General features: G+C 39.9%; 1 long non-coding RNA gene across 1 annotated transcript; it reads right to left on the bottom strand.

The window, feature by feature from the left end:
- Positions 1-2,368: 2,368 nt before the first annotated feature.
- Positions 2,369-3,805, bottom strand: LOC307033275. The gene is made up of 2 exons (XR_013806445.1): positions 2,858-3,805; positions 2,369-2,695 (listed from the first exon to the last, which is right to left on the bottom strand). It is a non-coding gene; the product is annotated as an uncharacterized lncRNA (long non-coding RNA).
- Positions 3,806-7,262: the final 3,457 nt, after the last annotated feature.

The raw sequence follows: 7,262 nt of genomic DNA, 5'->3' as shown, positions 1-7,262 counted from the left end.
CGTCACAAAGTCAATGCGCTTAACCAAGAAATAGTCTAACATAACTCCCTCTAAAAACATAACTTGTTAATTGACTTGTATAGTTTTAGTAGGCCTACAGATTAAACAATCAAGATAATAATTATGTAATAAATATTGACTTTGATGGGTGCTCCGAGGCAAGTTTTTCCCCCAACTTTATGCTAAGTTTATTTAGAATTGGAGGATGAAACCCTCTTTAATTGTCACACATACATGCACACAGCACACACAGTGACATTTGACCTCTGCATTTAACCCGTGCTAGTGCTAGGAGCAGTTGGGGAAGAGAAATATGTTGTTGGGAATATGGTTATTATAGCTGAAGGAAAGTTAGATGAGGAAATCGATACCAGTCTCAAGTCTTTCTATGGTAAATATGAAACTAAAGTATACCGGCCGGGTTACTTGGCTTTGCTCAAAGATTGGAAGCAGAGGCATACAGCTTAAAGGTAACACAATCGGCCAGCACCTCTCAAGCTCTCTATTTACCGTGTTACATTACGTTGGTCAAATTAAGAACATTTGGACCTTTATTTTGGCTGCAGAGTCCAAAAAGAGAATGCTCACTTTATAAACAAAGTAAAAACCTCTCATAAAAGAAGCCAAAAGTCATTTTACAAACAAGATATAACATGTTCATTAGTGGGCTAACTTTGAAGCTTGTTTCCATTCTTCATGCTAATGTAAGCTTCCTATCTGTTTGCATTAGCCTCAAGTTTAACAGCCAGGTGTGAAAATAGTAATATCATTTTCTCAGCACTTTCTCACATTGTGAGATCAGTGGGAGTTGTTGAAAATATAACATTATTCATTGCTTCTTTTCTATATTGTTAGTGCAGTCTCTCAGTTCTCAAACGTGGCAGCTAAATCCTGTCTGATTTGGAGCAGAACTGACACCTCTGAGAAAAGTTGGCCATGAGAGAAAACAGTGCCACGTCGGGATCAAACACAATCCATCAACGTCTCTAGAGATGGGATGTTGATGCCTGTCAGTCTTTAAATTCTTCCAAAGTCGTGCCAAAAGCTCCAGGGCTCCTCTGAATCCAATCCAACTGCATGTTTTACAAATGGAGAAACTGTGAGACAGTAGTGAATCTTATAAGAAGTGATCATCCTGCCAAGATATCTCTTAAAGCAAAGTATAAAAAATGAGAAGGTCAAACAGAACGCCTATTTCAATGTCCAGAGGTTTACAAGATCCTTTTGTCCTTGGCTTCAGTCACTGTTCATGAGTCCACCAAAAAAAAGGAGATTCATGGCAGAGTACCAAGACAGAAATCACTGCTCCATGGGAAGAAAAATGAAAGCTTGTCTATATTTGGCCAAAAAACTTCAGTGATCTTAAAGCTTTTTGGCAAACACACATACAGTATGCTTCATAACGTTCATAACCCAAGCCCTGCTGTTTATGGCATTACAAATGATGTTGAGAAATATCTTTATTGTTTGCTGAATTGTCAATGAATTTGGATTCAGCAGGCTTGTGTTAAGCTGAACAGAAAGTCTAAAAGTCATCTTTTTAAGAATGTATCTTCCTAGTTTATTAACTCAGTTTTCAAGTTTGTTGTTATCAATAGAGTTGTTTATTATTCGCGCAGTTAGAAAAGCAGAAGTTTTTGCAAAGGATTAAGTAGCTTTTATAGACATCTACAACTGCTTATGAGGTAATGGGCTATTATCAAAGCACAGTATTTGTTACTGCAGATATTGGAGCTGATAAAAACTCTGCTTTGTTCATGTAAACTTCTAAATTTCAATAACATCTTGGATCTTTTTGGGTGGAGATGTTCTGATATAGCCTCTGGATTTGCGACAAGCCTACTAATACAGAAGTGCAATAAAACTAAATAAATATGTAAATGGTATTGAACCTAAAATTAATAGATATGGTTCACATAAATGTGTTTCACCCATGTTTTTCCTGCTATGATGAGTGAAAATGTATGGTGTTAACAGACCTTGTCATATTCACTAAAATGGAGGTCAATAAAACAAGCATCTCATTCTCTGAGACCCCATTGAGGAATTCTCACTGTGAGAAGGCATGAGATGGAGAACGTTTTTGGCTGCAACGGTTATCCTGAAATGGGATGATAGTCATTTTTGGATAAAATGATAGGTTATTGTTTGACATCCATAAGAGACAAGGCATTTTGCAGATGAACATACTGTATCAGGCACTAGATTTAAAGAAAACATCCTTAGTTTGTCACTTCATTGTGCTTTTTAGAGGTAGGCAAAGTCAAAAGTTGTCATATTTGATCAGGAACTGATTTCATTTCCTAGGTCTCTCATTGAAAAAAAAAATCACACTGTTAGGGTGAGTGAAACAGGCAGGACCCAAATGCAGATTGAACAGAGAAAATACCTTTATTTCAAGGTTTAACACGGACAAACAGAACACTACCCTGTGAACACAGTCACAGATAAACAAGAAACTAGGGCCACCAGGGTGGGTGGAGGGGGTCTGGAGGACGGGTTTTGGGCTGACAGCCCAGGAGCACAGCCGGAACCATGGCTGCTGGGGCCAGAACTGAGGCTGGAACCATGGCTCTTGGGGCTCGGGCTGCTAGCCTGGACTTGCGACTCCCTCTCTTAGGAGCCTTTTGGAGGCTCCGTGGACCTCCAAAAGCCAGACGAGTTCCAGAGAACGGCTCCTGGAAAGGAGCAGGAACTGGGGAAGAAGCAGAGGTTGACTCCAGACGGAACACACCGAGGCGTATGGTGTCAGGTTGGGAATTGGGAGGCAGGGAGCTAGCATGCCTGGGGCTAGCAGGCTGGGAATCACACAATGAGAGGAAGTCTAAAATCCAGCCAGGTAAGAATTTCACTAAACCTGGTTTCTCCATAGCCATCTGGTGCGCCTCAGACAGAGCAGCCTCTCGCTGCTGAACTCCGGACGCTCCCCTCCACTTATCAGAGCAGCCAGCCAAAGAAAAGGAAAACCAGAGTAATTCCAGCTCAAAAGGATCTGCTGGGCCCATCCTTGGTTGGTTTCTTCTGTTAGGGTGAGTGAAACAGGCAGGACCCAAATGCAGATTGAACAGAGAAAATACCTTTATTTCAAGATTTAACGCAGACAAACAGAACACTACCCTGTGAACACAGTCACAGATAAACAAGAAACCAACAATGACAGACAGCAAAAACATAACTTAAATACACACAAGACTAATCAACGAAACAAGAGACAGGTGAGAAGGGATGAGAAAACACAGAGGCACCAGGTGAACACAATCAAGTAAACAGGTAGGAGGTACATGTAGGAGGGAACACACACAAGAGGTTTCTCAATACTCAAATTTCCCCTCCTCGACTCCTCGACTCCTCGGTCCTCCGGTAGTGACCCGGAAATGAATTTCAGCGCGCCATGTTGAAGGACATCTCATTTCTCTAAATGCACTTCGAGGACCGAGCATCGAGCATCGAGGAGGCTCTCTGGAGGAGCTCTAACCGAGGAGACAATGATGGGTCCTCCACGGATGCATTTCCGGGAACGGTGGAGGCATGACGCACGGCCGGACTTATCTCAGCCAATGACAGCTCTGCATGCATCCCTTGGATATTATTTTAGTAACTGCTCTCCGCGATGTTTACAGTGATAACAGCTGTGAGGTCTGTGCAGAAAGCAGAGCAGTGTGTAAAATATATATCACTCAGTATAACAGGCCTACATTACTCTCTGTATTTGTATGTAGTTTAGTAGATATCTACAAACAAAGAGTCGATATTTTTCTAAGAGCATTTAGTGCTTCACATAATAAAATACACAACGGCTGTAGCCTGATTATGCTTTAGGAGCTGTAGGTGTGTGTGGTAGCCTACAGTGTGTACGTGTGTGTGTGGAGAGAGAGGGGGGGGGGGGGGGTGTTACGTTATTATGAGAGTGCTCTCATACTTGTTTGATTCTGAAATTGTATATATTTATATAAATATATGTGTGTGTGTATATGTCCGCATCTGTAGCCTGTTATTGTCTCATTATACCGCACTGTCAATGAATTAAAAGTAAATATATATAAGTTGTCATGAACACATCTGTCCATCAGAGTGCTGCTGTGCCTCCTGTCATCATTAATGGACGTCTCTTTAAAATGACCGCTCAGAGGAAAGGAGTTCTCATTTCTCTAACCGCTTGCTGCTTCTACTCCTCTCTCCTCGGTTCCCCTCCTCAGTCCTCCGCTCGCATCTCCTGTGGGCGGCACCAAGTCTCGAGAAGAGGAGTCGAGGATAGGAGTCGAGGAGGGGAAATTTGAGTATTGAGAAACCTCTCCAGACAGGAAACCAAGGAAAGATCTAAACAAGACAAAACACAACGCAGACAGAAAACAAAAGACAGATCTAGACAAGAAAAAACACAACACAGACAGATCGTGACACACACTTGAAGATTGAATGTAGGGCATTGGTTATGATGTGGAGAAGTGATAATGTTGTGGCATAGATAGACCATGGGTGTCCAAACTACGGCCCGCAGCCCATTTTGAAACGGCCCTCATCTAATTCAAAAAGAATAACGAAATATGGCCCACAAATTAAACCAACAAAAATATATAATACAGTATTCATGTGTTAATAAGCCCACTTTTCAAATAAATTCAGCCTATTGAAGTTGAAAAAAAATTCTTACAAATCTTAGTTGATAAAAAATCCCAATAACTTAATTACATAACAAGCTTGAAATCTACCCTTCATATTTCCTCTTTTTATAAGCAACCTGAATCTTCTGTTTTAAATAATGAGCTGACAACAAAATAAATGAAACCCTGTGGTAAGCTGTGATGAATAGGCTGTTGTGTTTCTTAAGCATTTTCAAGTATCAAGCATAATTTATTTGATTGATTTTGCTAACTTATAACTTAACTGATGAGGCAATATACCTCACCTCTAGTGAGCGGCACAGCCCTTCGTATATTGTTCTGTATGTGGCCCTCAGTGAAAAAAGTTTGGACACCCCTGGCAGAGACATTTCTTAATACCAGCTATTTTATTGTACATTTGGGTTGAAGATGCACACATTTTGTTTGAGCCATGAGATTCCTTTCTTCGTTTGCAAAGTACTTTTTGATATATATTTGCAATACTTGCCCACTTTATTACTAAGTGTGTTTTCTCCCACAGCTGGAGTACTGTCCCAGTACTCCAGCTTGTACTGTCCCAGTACTCCAGCTTGTAATGTAATGTAATTGTGTCTTTGATTCAAATCATAAACATGCTCTCTCGGAAAAGTCCATCTCCCTATTGTCATTCATGGTAATCAGATGTCTTCATTGAACTCATCCGACTGTGTACTGTTTGTCCAAAGTTTGCCCGTCGCTAATGGTGACAAAACAATTTATTTAATCTCTTTAATGAGACGTCTTTGAGAAGAATGAAAGTGTTTCCATGGCCGTGCAGGCAGACTAAATATCAGGAAACAATTGTCTTTGATGAGCCCACTTTGATGTATTGTTTTAATACGAATATAAATGTAATCATAACAATATTCTCCATTTGCTCACCCTAACTGTTTGAGATAAACATTTCTGAATGTCTGAGTTAAATACCGATGGCTTTAGAGACTTTAATTAATATATTTTGAATTACATTTATTTCCTTTTCTTTTTCCTGAATGTGTTATCTATTAGCTAAGTTATTTAAAGAATTTAAAGTTCTGCTCTGACTCCTCTCAGTGGCTGTGTAACTTAACTTTTTTTTATGTAGGCAAAAAAGAAAAAAATCATGCCAACAAAAACATCACTTTCAACGAGATGGTTGGGGGTTCGATCCCAGCCCTTGCAGTCAACATGTCAATGTTTCCTCTGGCAATATACCTAACCCTAAATTGCTCATGATGGCATGGTGTGAATGTTAGCGTAGTTGAGGAAATGGCACTTTGCTCTGTATGAATGAGGGGTGAATGGATGAGTGATGAATTGTAGATGTAAAGCGATTTAAGGAGTTTTTTAAATACAGTCCATTAACCATTTACCATGTAGTCTTCAGGCTGTTCCATAACTAAAAGTAAACTGGATATGTGTTCATGGTTCACAAAATGTTATCTTCTGGTTGTTGCCTGAATCCCTCTCCAGTACCGCTGCCAGTCCAGTAGGTGGAGCTCTCGACCAGGAGTCCAAATGTGGCATCCTTTGCACATTTTCTACTATGAATATGAAGTATTTTAACAGATCGGTCTCTGAATACATACAGAACTTTTTCTTACATGTAAAGAAAACCGATGCACTGTCGTCACTCCTTGTTCTTATTTTAATGTGTGGTAAGTATTTTGATATGTAGATGAAGAAATGATAAAAAGAAAAGTGTGAAGAATCAGTTTTGGCACTTACAAACCAAAAAGAGGAACATTACCAAAATATTAATATCTGTACTATGATCTGTTGTAGCAGTAAGGCCTTGTCTGCACTATCTGACTGAACTGACTGTAGTTAGAAATGGACTGACGTCATGTTTTGAAGCATGGATTCTTGAGTTACCATCTTTGTACACAGTGGAACCTAACAAACCAAATTTGGATAAAAGCAGAGGATCCTGTGTGAAGAAAACGTTCATTAATGCTGAGACTTCGGTCAGTTCAGCACGCAGTCACTACTCTAAGCCCTATATTAACATAAGGATTCATTTCACACTGGGAGAATGCTATAAAGACAATATCTTGATGAACCGTTGCACCTAATAAATAGATCCATGGAACTTAAGCTAGTTTGGATCGGAATAATTAGCTGGTAACGTATAAAAGGTGTTGAAATGTGTAGTAACATCCCAAAACTGCAACAATTATGAAGTAAAAATCTTCATAATCTTATAATTGAGCTTTGAATCTTTTTCACTAGTTAAAACACTTAGTAATAGCCCTGAGTCCGTAGTGTTTATTGTCTCTACTTTATATCCATGATGATGTCAAAAGTTGTACATGAGAGTTTCACAAGGGTTTTTTCTGCATCGTGTCTACTCTACTCTGTACTCTAAAATTGCTCAGCTAAACATTTCTACCCGACTTCCCTGCTCTGAGGTATGTGCAGAACAACATTATCAACCTGAGTGTAAGTTGACCTGACTGACTGCATTTCAGTTTGCAGGTGGGGTCAGAGAGGACATTTCCAGGTGTCCGCAGCTGGAGAGGGCTCACACAAATTCCAAAGGGATTATTTTATTAAGAAATTGGGGCCCAGAGTTCCTAAATTTGTCCCCGCAGCTGGAACACATTTTTCATGACTAACTGTAAAGGTGTGACTGTCAGGAGC

This window comes from Notothenia rossii (assembly GCF_949606895.1).
Source record: "Notothenia rossii genome assembly, chromosome: 3".
NCBI lineage: Eukaryota > Metazoa > Chordata > Actinopteri > Perciformes > Nototheniidae > Notothenia > Notothenia rossii.
Note: the sequence above shows the minus strand (reverse complement) of the source record. Positions and strands in the feature narration are given on the sequence as shown.